The 10,909-nt window shown below is 41.7% G+C and overlaps 1 long non-coding RNA gene across 1 annotated transcript; it reads left to right on the top strand.

Moving 5' to 3' along the window:
• The first annotated feature begins 410 nt into the window (after nt 1-410).
• Nucleotides 411-2,870, top strand: LOC113942995. Its single transcript, XR_003526144.1, has 2 exons — nt 411-2,176; nt 2,624-2,870. It is a non-coding gene; the product is annotated as an uncharacterized LOC113942995 (long non-coding RNA).
• Nucleotides 2,871-10,909: the final 8,039 nt, after the last annotated feature.

Raw genomic sequence — 10,909 nt, 5'->3', positions numbered from 1 at the left:
GTACAACTGAATACTCTAAATCCAGAGCTTTTTCCCAACCAAAGGACATTAATAAAACCTGACAAATTCAAAAATGGATAGGGAGAACATTGGAGCTGAGCTCTTGTTGGGCAGGCAGACAAAAAATGAGTATCAATTCTCACGTGAGCCTTCCCCCTTGGGGTGGTTGCAGACACCAGTGATCCTCATCATATTTGCAGTAGAGTTGGTTGCCTGCTTTACCCTCTAGAGATGTGCTAGCAAAAAGTCCCAAACCTTCCTATTTGCAAATGCATCTAAGTGGAGTAACTACCTCTATTAAAGCAATGAAAACTAAGTTTCTTTTCCATGCACTCCTGGGATACTCTCTATTTTGGCTCATATTCAGGAAGGCAATTAAATATGTGCTAACTCTATGCTCATGAATAGTCACATTGAAATTTAAGGAATTACACATGCCTAAGTGCTTTCTTGAATGAAGCCCAAAGTTTGTATTCCAAAGAGAGCTAGAAACACTGTGGCTGAAAGCCACACACTGCTCTGAAGGCCATGGCAAGGGAGCTACAATTCAGCAGACGCTCCCAGGAGGGTGTGGGTAGTAAGGGAAGGGAGTCCAGATTTATGCGTGTTGCAAAAGAAAACCCACTCTTTTCCATTTGTAGGCACTGCCCTATCCCTCTTGAGAAAAGTATATAGTGTTTTTGTTTCATTCCCTGTTCATTCCTCTTCCCAAACCTGGTAGAATTTAAGTAATCCCTGATGCTCACTGTTTTGCAAAGTTCACCTATAAGATCCATCTGGTCCCCAGCCTTGATGCTGTGGAGTATGTGTGAAGAGGATACAAAGAGACCTAGGGGATCTCTGCAAACCAGGCACAGGAATTTGGTTAGACTGTTGCCTTGGCCTTTGCAAAGGCAGGTAAATGTCTGCCTCACTTTCCCCAGAAAATGCTAATACTGAACAAGAATAGTGACACTAACAAGCATTCTAAACAAGGTGAAATTCCGTTTAGGACTGTTCACTTGTTGTAGCCCATGCTCGCATCCAGATTCATAGTAGCAGAGCTGCTTTCAAAATAGAGACTCCCTCCTCATTGGCTACCAAGAGATACAATAGTTTACAGTATCTTCTGCCAAATGACCTCCACAGGGAAGACTGAGTTTTATACCATGGTAAGTGTACCCTTGCACATGCTGATGTAGACCAGCAGTTTCTGTGTGCCTGGATTGGGCTGAATTAGTGAATAATCTGAGAGAAATGGGTTTTACTAGGTATCACATGTATCCTGATGGTATTACTAAGTGACTTCCAATTTCTTCCATTTTTGTCTCCTGCTTTGTTCAAAATACAGCAGAATGTCATTTAGTTCAAAAGATGGGCTTTTTCCCTGTTAAGTCACATGTGGACAAAGTCTACCAGGAGTTGATGAATAATAATGTCACTTTGAAGGGACACTTGGGTGACAGTTGATAATTCATATATCGTTACCTTGTTGGCTTCTTGGAGAAGAGTCACTGAAATCAGCACACCTCCTCCATGACCACCAGAGGCTAGCTCAGCTGACTGCCACAAATTCCTTGTGTGGCCTCAGACAATGCCCCACCCTCCCATCAGCTTACTTTTCTCCATTCCTGGTCCTTTTTTTCTTTCCATCTTCAATCTCCGGTACATCTTGTACACTGGAAGAAGGCCTAGTGCCATCAGGCCCTACTCTTTTATAGAGATGATCTGCACTGCCCAGAAGAAGAGGTCACACAGAGAAGTAAGAGATTTCAGACAAACTGTTCTCTCTAGCTCTGGCAGTTGTTGCCCTTGATTTGCGAGTTTGATAGTGGCGTCTTTCAAGTCAATATACAAAGTCACAGGAAAAAAAATAACCTAAACTTAACTCTTAAGATTGTTTTGAACCATCATGTATCATATTATTGATATTTTATCTGTTAGATATTTGCTCCTTTTAGATGCAAAGAGTTTAGTTTTCTGTTATGCAGAAACATGTTTAGTGTAGTGACTTTTGGTTTCAGTTTAGCTAATGGGTGTGAAAAGGGCACTTTCTTCATTTGAACTCATTCATTCACAGTTAAGAAATCAATCAGGAGTGGAAGAAGCAGCAATGCTCATTTCCTCTTCCAGCCTGGGACTAGAAGCAGGTGGACAAGGTCAAGACATGCTCATTTTAGAAACAAGAAGGATATGGGTAAGATTTTCCAAACTGCAACTCAAGCAGGTAGCATTCCCACTTCACACAACTGTCATTAATTTCCACTGAGATGCTTTGGGAAGTGCCACAGACAGCTCATCTGTATCTTTAAGAACTTACATGTCTTTAAATATCTTCAGTGACCAGAAACAGCCTGTCCGTTCATTAAGTACAGTTATTACTTCCCTTATTTAATACATCCGTTAGATGTAAGGACAAAACTTGTTTTGATGCCTGGTTTATTCAACCTTCCCCACAAAGCATGAAGCACATTTAAAGCAGTTGGGGTTTTGTTTATTAATAGCAAATGTTGGTATTGTGTACATTTTATTGATTTTCCAGTTCCACCCATCATCTCCTTGACACAAATAATGGAAAAATTAGTTCTAAAAATGTTGTCTTTTACCCTTCACTGATATGACATGTATGTGTCTATACCTACAGTCTTTCTCACAGTCAGAGAGGTTAGATGTTTCCCCTGCTCAATCATCTGGTCATGTGCCTGAGCATCAGAAAGGATCTCCTGGTTACCTGCCACCCATTACACCAAGCAGACCTTCATGCCCTTTATGACCTGTCTCTCCAGCATGGATTGCCCACTTTTCAAAGTTTTTTTGCCAGTGCAAGAATAAAACTAATTTCCTGGATGCTTCTGCTAAAGCAGACCTCAAGTGATGTTTTGGTACTAAATCTAAAACATCACTGCAAATATTTTCTGGAGGCTTTGCTGAACTGTGACTTTGCTGAAGTTCCCAAGTTATTACCTGATCTATAACCTATAACTGGTTTCTGTGAGAAATACTTTCAGTTTTGTTGTTCATCGAGGTCAGAAAATAGTGGTCTGGCACAAACCAATTTGTGTTACCAACCACAATTTTTATATATAGCATGCACTCTTGTGAAACAGATTCATTGCAGTTGGCTGACAAACATTTTTTCTACCAGGCAGTGAAATCACCCTGTTAGTGTGGAGACTGTTTTGGAGGAGGCTGCTGTTTTAAGCTTGCTTGAGGTGTGCCCACAAGCCTGTTTATTTTCATGTATCTTATGTGGTCAGGATGGTGGTGCTGGAGATTTTCATTGCTGAGCAATTTCTTCTAGTTTATTAAATGAATTTAGTTTCAAATGGAGTACTGGGTTTTCGTTTGTGGTGCTGCTTTTCCTGTCACTGTTGTTGTGGTTTACCGTCCACAGTGGGGTGTTCAAAAACTGCTCTTCAAACTTCACCAGGTTTGTTTTGTAATTTGTGCTTTTGCAGTTCTGAGCATTTCTTAGTCTCAGGATGATGAGCATGGGCTGGGACTCCCTCCAAGAGGAATCATAGTATACACAGTGCTGGGACAGCACTGGAAGCTTATGACTTCAGCTAGACACATTTTTCAAGTCCTTGTTGAGCCAGGAACTGAGAGGATGTAAAGACCCATCCAGACAGGGCTTACAATCTCAGTAATGCCTTCTTTAACATACAGATACTGTTAAAGAGTTGCATTTCCACATTGGCTTCTTCCCCGTATCTGGCTGTGCATTTTAATTGGTAGAGCAACTCTTTGGAGGAAAAAAAAAATTAATAAAAGAGAGAGAACATAGTCTTTACCAGGCTTTAAGCAATGATTAAGAGGATGATGTTAGGCAAGTTTTAGTACTGATTTTCCTATTTGTAAGAGAGAGATATTAAGATTAATCAGAGTGGGCCAGTCCCCTAAGGATGTCAGGACGGTTAATTCCTATTAGAAAGTATTCTGAGCTAATCAAAGAAAAGGTGCTACCCACACAAACATAGTGGGAAGCTTGGCATTTCTCTACTCAGCTATAGTGACGACATTTGAGATCGTGACTCCGGTTCCTAAACATGAGCAATAAGGGATTTCAGTTGGAAATGTAGGAGTGACACAATGCAAGGACATGTACTTGGGCTCTCAGGAAAGGGGTAACTGAGGGCACCATCTGCACAGCCCCTCAATGGCCAGCAGAGCAGGACCTCCATGCTTTCATATGCGTATTTACATTAGTGTACAATTCCCTAGGCTTCAGACAGGTACAGTTTGAACAGCACGAGAAGCACAGAAAACAGAAAAATGTCACCCTTTCCTTTGACAGCATCTCTGCATCGCTTTTTGCTTGACAAGGTCAATTTATCTGACAAAGGTTGCTCAGAAGGTATTTATAATCATAAAAAGGTCTACTTGAATAAAGTTGCCTCAAGACTGGGTCTGGGCCTCCTCAGAGATGCGCAGCTGCTTCTGTTGGGATTCTCCCCAGTGAGGTGCACACCATGGGGTCACCACAGCTGTGAGAAGGGAAAAGAAAAAGCTGGTGCAACTCAGCAGCAAATACCTCCAGCTGTGCCTTTTGCCTTACAATCATCTCATGTCTCTTGCGTTGGTCCTCTCTGCTCCCAGCCCTGTGTCATACCAGTAAGCTCATGGACACCCACAAGAGGCCATAGTTTCCCTTCATCTCCATTCATCCCAAACCCAGTTAGTTCTTGCTTGCTTTAAGATGGACTCACTGCAGTTGTCTGCAATGATTCCTCTTGCACAGCCCCACAAATTCTACCACTGTATCACCTCCTTCATGTCCCAGACACAAACCAGTCAGTTTTCCAGCACCCTCCCACTCCTAAGACCATTACAAACAGATGAGTAACTCCCAAACTGACTTTTCATTTGTTTCTAATAGAGTTGATGAGTTCGCTATATGATAACTTTTGTGCGTGTCATCATCATCTCCATCATTATTTCCAGTATTCAAAAGCTTTTAAAGCTCTTTGTTTTCAGATAAAACAATTTTACCATTTAACAATGGGAGGCAGAACCCTGTAAGTTTTCTCAGTTGAAGTTTGGTGCAAAATAAAGATTGGAAACCGCTAGCCTAAACAGTTCTTAACCCTGTGGTAATCTGCAATATGTTCCAGTGCCCAGCAGTCCTTATCATTAGAAAATATTTCTGATGGCTAACATAAATCTTCCCTGCTGCACATTAAGCTTGTTACATGTTGTGCTATTGCCAGCAGATATGGACAACGCTTTATTACAGTCTCTGCTGCAGCTATCTTTTACATATTTGACAAGACTGTTGTCTTGTCTTCTCTTTTACATGCTAGGCACAGTCTCATTTTTTAATTTTTGCCCTGAGTTCGCATTTACTAGACCTCTAATCACTCTTGTTGCTTTTGTCTGAGTGTTCTCCAGCATGTTAGTAGGGCAGCTAAATATATCCCTGCTCTTCTTTGAGATTCAAATCGGCCTTTATGCTGTGAATTATCCCCAGAGCTCCCCTAGGCTTGGTTACCAGCCTATTCACCTAAATCCCTTGCTAAACCACCACTTTCTAGGATAAAGCCCCTATTCCTGTAGGTAAGCTGCCTTTATTTATCTCTAGCTTCATAGTCTTCCATTTGTCTGTCAAAATGTGTACTGTTTAACTGACCTTTCTTTAACGAGTGTTCTGGATCACTTTTTCTAACTGACCTATCCTTAATTTCTGCAACAGTTTTTTGTTATCTCCATATGTTCCACCAGGACCAGAACAGAAACCGGTGGGACCCTGAAAGGAACAACCCCCAGGGTGACAAACTCGCAGGCAACATGTAGTCTGTTCAGTATGGGCTCTTTTGACTTTACAGTTCTCATTTATTTTCACAGCATCACGTGCAGTGAAATCACATGTCTTGCAAAACCCTAAAAGTGTTGTGTCATCACATTTACCCTTACCAAAACTGAGATTTACTCAAGGAAGCAATAGCAAAATTGCTATCTGGAAGGAACCTGCAGCTTTCTTGAGGAGTGGCAAAGAGTTTGAAAAACAAAAGCTGGTGTGTTGCTTGGAAGAGAAAATAAAATGTAAAGGCAGGAAAACTATTAGCCATAAGAGGAGTGTGTCTGTACTCGTTTCATAAAGGTATGAATTAAGTACTGGAACTGACTGTCTAAATTGATTGCATCTGGTAAGCATTAACTGAGTACACATTTCTGAACTGTTTGCTGCTTTTTTGATCCTATTGGGTAGTCAGCTTCTGATATTTCCACTGAACCGTGTTTAATCATGTTTAGCAATATTTTAGTGATAAGTGATAGCTCCACTTCCAGCCTTTGATGCATATGATTATATTACCTCCTTCTTCAGTGAATGCAAAAATCCACTGGTAACTGGTACTGTTGATGTCTGAGGAAGTCAGTGCTGTTATTGTTTCAGTGTTCAGCATGCTGCCGCTGCATTGCTTTGATCCGTGGCCTTACATGACTTTTTAAAGCGGAGGAGGGTGGAGGGAGAAGGGTTACTGGGCTTGTAAACATTTCTATTACATCAGATTAGTTTCCCTGCCATATACAATCTGCTGGTGTGACTCAGACTTTCACATTTTATGAAGTCAGTTATGTCTACTGGGACTACAACCGTTCTGAGAAATTCTAGATAAATGTGAATTAGTTTTATTCTTATCTTATTACACAATGTACAATTGTACAAAAAATGCCCCTTTGTTGACTTTCAGTGCAGATGTGCAACCACTGGCAGATAATGAGAACAACATGTTCCCTGTCTCACCAGCTCCTTTATTCTTTGGCTATGAGTCTTAACTCAGGTTTAGGACTAACCCATGCTCATTCACAGTGTTCTCAGCTGCTCTCCACCCACCTCTCTTTTTTTTTTTTTTAATGGAACTGCACCACTGTGACCTGAGATGGCTGCCACTAAATAGTTGGAGTCATGTTTCTTAGAGTAGATCATTCAACCACTTTTACTCTGAGGAATAGGGCATGCTTTTTCACAGTTATAGGATCTGGGCAGGACGATTTATTTTTGCCCTTGATTTGGTTCAGGGCACTGCCAGTAGTATGGGAAAAGTGATAGTCATTACCATCAAAACCTTAATGTCTTATATGAAATAATCTGAGGCACAACATGTAACAGTTTCCCTTCAGGACTTTCTGGGCAGGATTTTCAAACACTCCGCTTCATGGCAGCCCAGGTTTGCAATTGCTTTGTTATTTTCCACATATTTTCTTGCCTCACATTTCCACAGTTGCCTGCTATTCAAATAATGTCTTACTAGTGTGGCAGTCATTTTGATTGTGTTAGGGAATGAGCAGAGTTCCTGGGTTGTTTGCAGAGATCTTTAGCAATGGCTGTGATTTCTTCACCACTGGGACAAACCAAAGACAGTTTTCCTTTTTTGGATGACCTACGTGCCTGCCTCACACAGGCACATGACCATTTCTAACATTTCTGGCAACAGTAAATAGGACCATTCAGTAGCCCCAGGCAGAGGAAACAACTGCACCACAACCTTGAAGAAAATATGATGATGATTTGAAGGGTCATCCCAGATACTCCCCCTAGGGCCCTGCAATGCATCAATCCTGCTCTGAAGCATGGACAGTCAAAACCAATGTTTTTGGAAGTCAAAACCAATGCTTTTGGTAAATGCAGGGTAGGACTCACAGGCAAATACAGACAGTGAGTGAGAAAAAAATGCAGGAGATTGTGAATGATCCTTACTAGCCCCTCATGTAGTGGGCAGGACATCATTCTTTAATTGCTAGTCCAGCCACTAAAAGAAACCATGCACAGACAAGAAATTATTCAAGACTCTTACCAGATCAACCATCATGGTGGGCTGGAGCCAGAGATATCTGCTAGGGTCATGCATGAAAAACCATTGCCACACACATCAGCGTTTCTCGCATGGGGATGGGAAACAGGACTAGAATACAAATCAAGCAAGAAACTGCATGGCTCAAGGGCAAAAAGGCTCTAGTCTTCTTTGATTGTCTGTTCTTCTTGAGTTTTTAGTTCTTTCTTTCTGCATCTGTGTTTAATCCCATGCTTACATCCAGTTTCGAATGCAGAAGGTTCTGGAAGGACAACCCAGTGCATGATCCCCCCTTCCATTAGGTGAAGGGGGTACTTCAGTATTGGATGGGAGGTGAGGTGGGTGCTGCCAGCCCTCCACCTGGTGAAGCCCTCCCATGGACCAATGGGCTGTCAGAGAGGTCAGGGAGATTTATCACTTAGAGGAATTCATCAGTGCAAGATATGAGCCTAAAGATGCTCTATTTGTGGAAAAGCATTTTCTTATTAACCAAACTGTATTTGACAGGGTTTTTACTGAAACAACAGCCTTCCCCAGGGCAGGTAAATGTGACTGTGGCAGCAGTTGGCATTCCCTGGGGCCTTCATGCAGCTAGGATACAATTAGATACTTTGTCTGCAAATGCTTTAAATATTTCAGCTGGTATGCCATTAAAGAATACGAAAGGTTTTTATGTTAAGAGCAACTCAGAGCACTGCAAGGCAGCCAATATCACAGACAAGGCATAAGAATGATTTGGGATAGATAATGGTTGTGAGTAATGTTATAAATGATCTCAGAGACATTTTTTTTTCCCCGTTCTGTGAAGTAAATGACCTTCCTTCTTCCACTTAGGGAGCTGTGTGGCCATTACAGTGTGAAAAATGTCTCTCTCTGTCAGGACCACTCAGTACATTTTTACTGAGGTCCACTGGATAATTTTAATGACGTCTGCTCATTTTCACTCAGCTCTTTCATGTGGTCTTGCCAGGTCCCCCTCTCCCCTCCAAGACATAGGGATGACGGAAGGGAACAAGGATGCGGGAGGCTTCACATGTCTGGGTCTTTTCTGATGTCTGAAACATCACTTATGCAGCCCACATCTCACCTTTATCTTTTCAGCTCCAGACTTGTGCTAATGCTCTCATCAACACCAGCAGAAAGATTTACTTGTATTACAACTGTATTAATAAGTGTCAGTGAGAAACACGGTATAACATCATGAGACACTACACTCCTGCAGCAGAACACAAAACATGCCTCTTTCCCTCTTTCAAAGATCTGATGGGCAATAATGTGAACACAACATGCATGTGAGGATGCAGGATGACAGTGGCAGTCTCCATGAGAGGCAGACCTGCAGGAAAGAGTGTGGGACCCAGAGCATTGATGTGATGTTACCAAGTGGATTATCAGCGGACATTGCACATCGTCAGCAGCTGACTCAGGTTTTCTCCTCACCCTTCCAGGCCAAGTCTTACAGGTGCCACATCTTTCACCCCACCACTGTACACATAGTCACAAACCCATAATGTAGAAGTTCTAATTGGAAGCTTGCCTAGAGGCAGGACCGCCCCAAGATCCTGTCTTTGCTTTCTTTTTCTGTGTTAAGGCAGTGACAAATAAGTCCCATTTGGAGAAGAATCCCACTCAGGACCCACTTAAAATCTTTCCTTTCCTCCTCACTTGGTAAAATTTTCCTCCTTTTCATCTCTGTGGCATGTGCAAGTGATTGAAGAGAAAATAATAAAACCTTTATTATACCTTTGTTTTCAGAATATATTTGCACATGAGATCTTATGAAAGGAGGCCCTATGCCCTGGTCAGATTCTATTATTTTGGGTGTCTAGTAATGGGGGAATAGAATAAAAAAGCATTACATACTTGTTATAAGTTTAAGTATTTGTTGTCACATAATCAAAATTGTTTAACATCATGGCTAAAAGTCCAACTGAGATATCTCTGGGAAGAGCAAAACCCCCACGAAAGTATTTCAGTTATATAAATTATTCAAATCTTTATTAATCTCACCCATGCTACTAGTCGAAGTCTATCTGAAGGATTCCTGCATGGGATAAAATTCAGCACACATGGCAACAATTTTGCAACTTCTTTTGAATCTCAAATTGCTATATTTACCACAAAAACTGTTTCAGTCAGAGTCCCCTCCAAATATGTTTCAACTTAAAATGTCAGTTAAAACACTCCATCAAAACCTGAATCCCCGCCTCCTTTTTCATTCAGAATTTGTTCTGGCAAAGCTCCCCTCAAGTCAAGCAGAGACACCACCACTCTGAACAAAGCTTCACAGTTTGACTCGATAAACTTGTCATCTTCACATAAAGAAATGGATAAAAATGCAAACAAGCCACTGTCCTGACATGTCATGTAGCTTTTAGGCAGAACGCTTCATTCAGCCTCTAAGTGGACCACAACACCAACACTGGCAGTGATCGGTGCTGCTGAGTTTAAACCTTCAGTCATGGCAGTCCTGCAGTGATTCTCAGATCACTCTGCCATATGCATCTGTGGTGGCCACACAGGAGCAGATGAAAACCCAGGTCAAGCTTGCAAGCTCTGATGCATTTCCGGTGCTCACAGCAATACTGTGGTCTCCTGCACTGCCCCATTTCATGACATGGTGGGAGCACACCTAGATACATCCACTCTGAGCGCTTGAAACCTGCCAGCAATAATCCCACAAGTCCCGATCACTGTTTTCTAGCCTTTCTGCTTTCCAAGGCTTTCTCTCCTTTCTGTAGATAAGATCTGACAGCCCTAGAATATGGGCTGCTTACTGAGGCATGGTGATGGGAGTTCTGGTGCCAGACTAAAAGATGTAATTAAGATACAGGCAGGTGACTCCCATATGGTATGAGCTGACCAGTCACGTGCGGAGACCTTATGTTAGACTACTAAATTATCACATCATATTTCCGGGGTGAGTAGATGGTGTGTTTATGCCACATAAGTGTACACTCTGTGGTACATTTGACAGAATATTTCTCTCAAGTTTATCAGTGTTTTTCAGAACCCATAGACCAAAATACTGAATGTAACTCATATATGCTATTGTCAGCTTCATCAAATATTGGTCCTTGAAATTCACAGGCATTCAGAGTGAAAGAGTGCCTGGATTTGAGATAGATGCCATTGTG

The sequence above is a fragment of the Corapipo altera genome, unplaced genomic scaffold (assembly GCF_003945725.1).
Source record: "Corapipo altera isolate COAL_440 unplaced genomic scaffold, ASM394572v1 2b, whole genome shotgun sequence".
Taxonomy (NCBI): Eukaryota; Metazoa; Chordata; class Aves; order Passeriformes; family Pipridae; genus Corapipo; species Corapipo altera.
The sequence above is the reverse complement of the archived record's forward strand: the minus strand, read 5'-3'. Positions and strand labels throughout refer to the sequence as shown.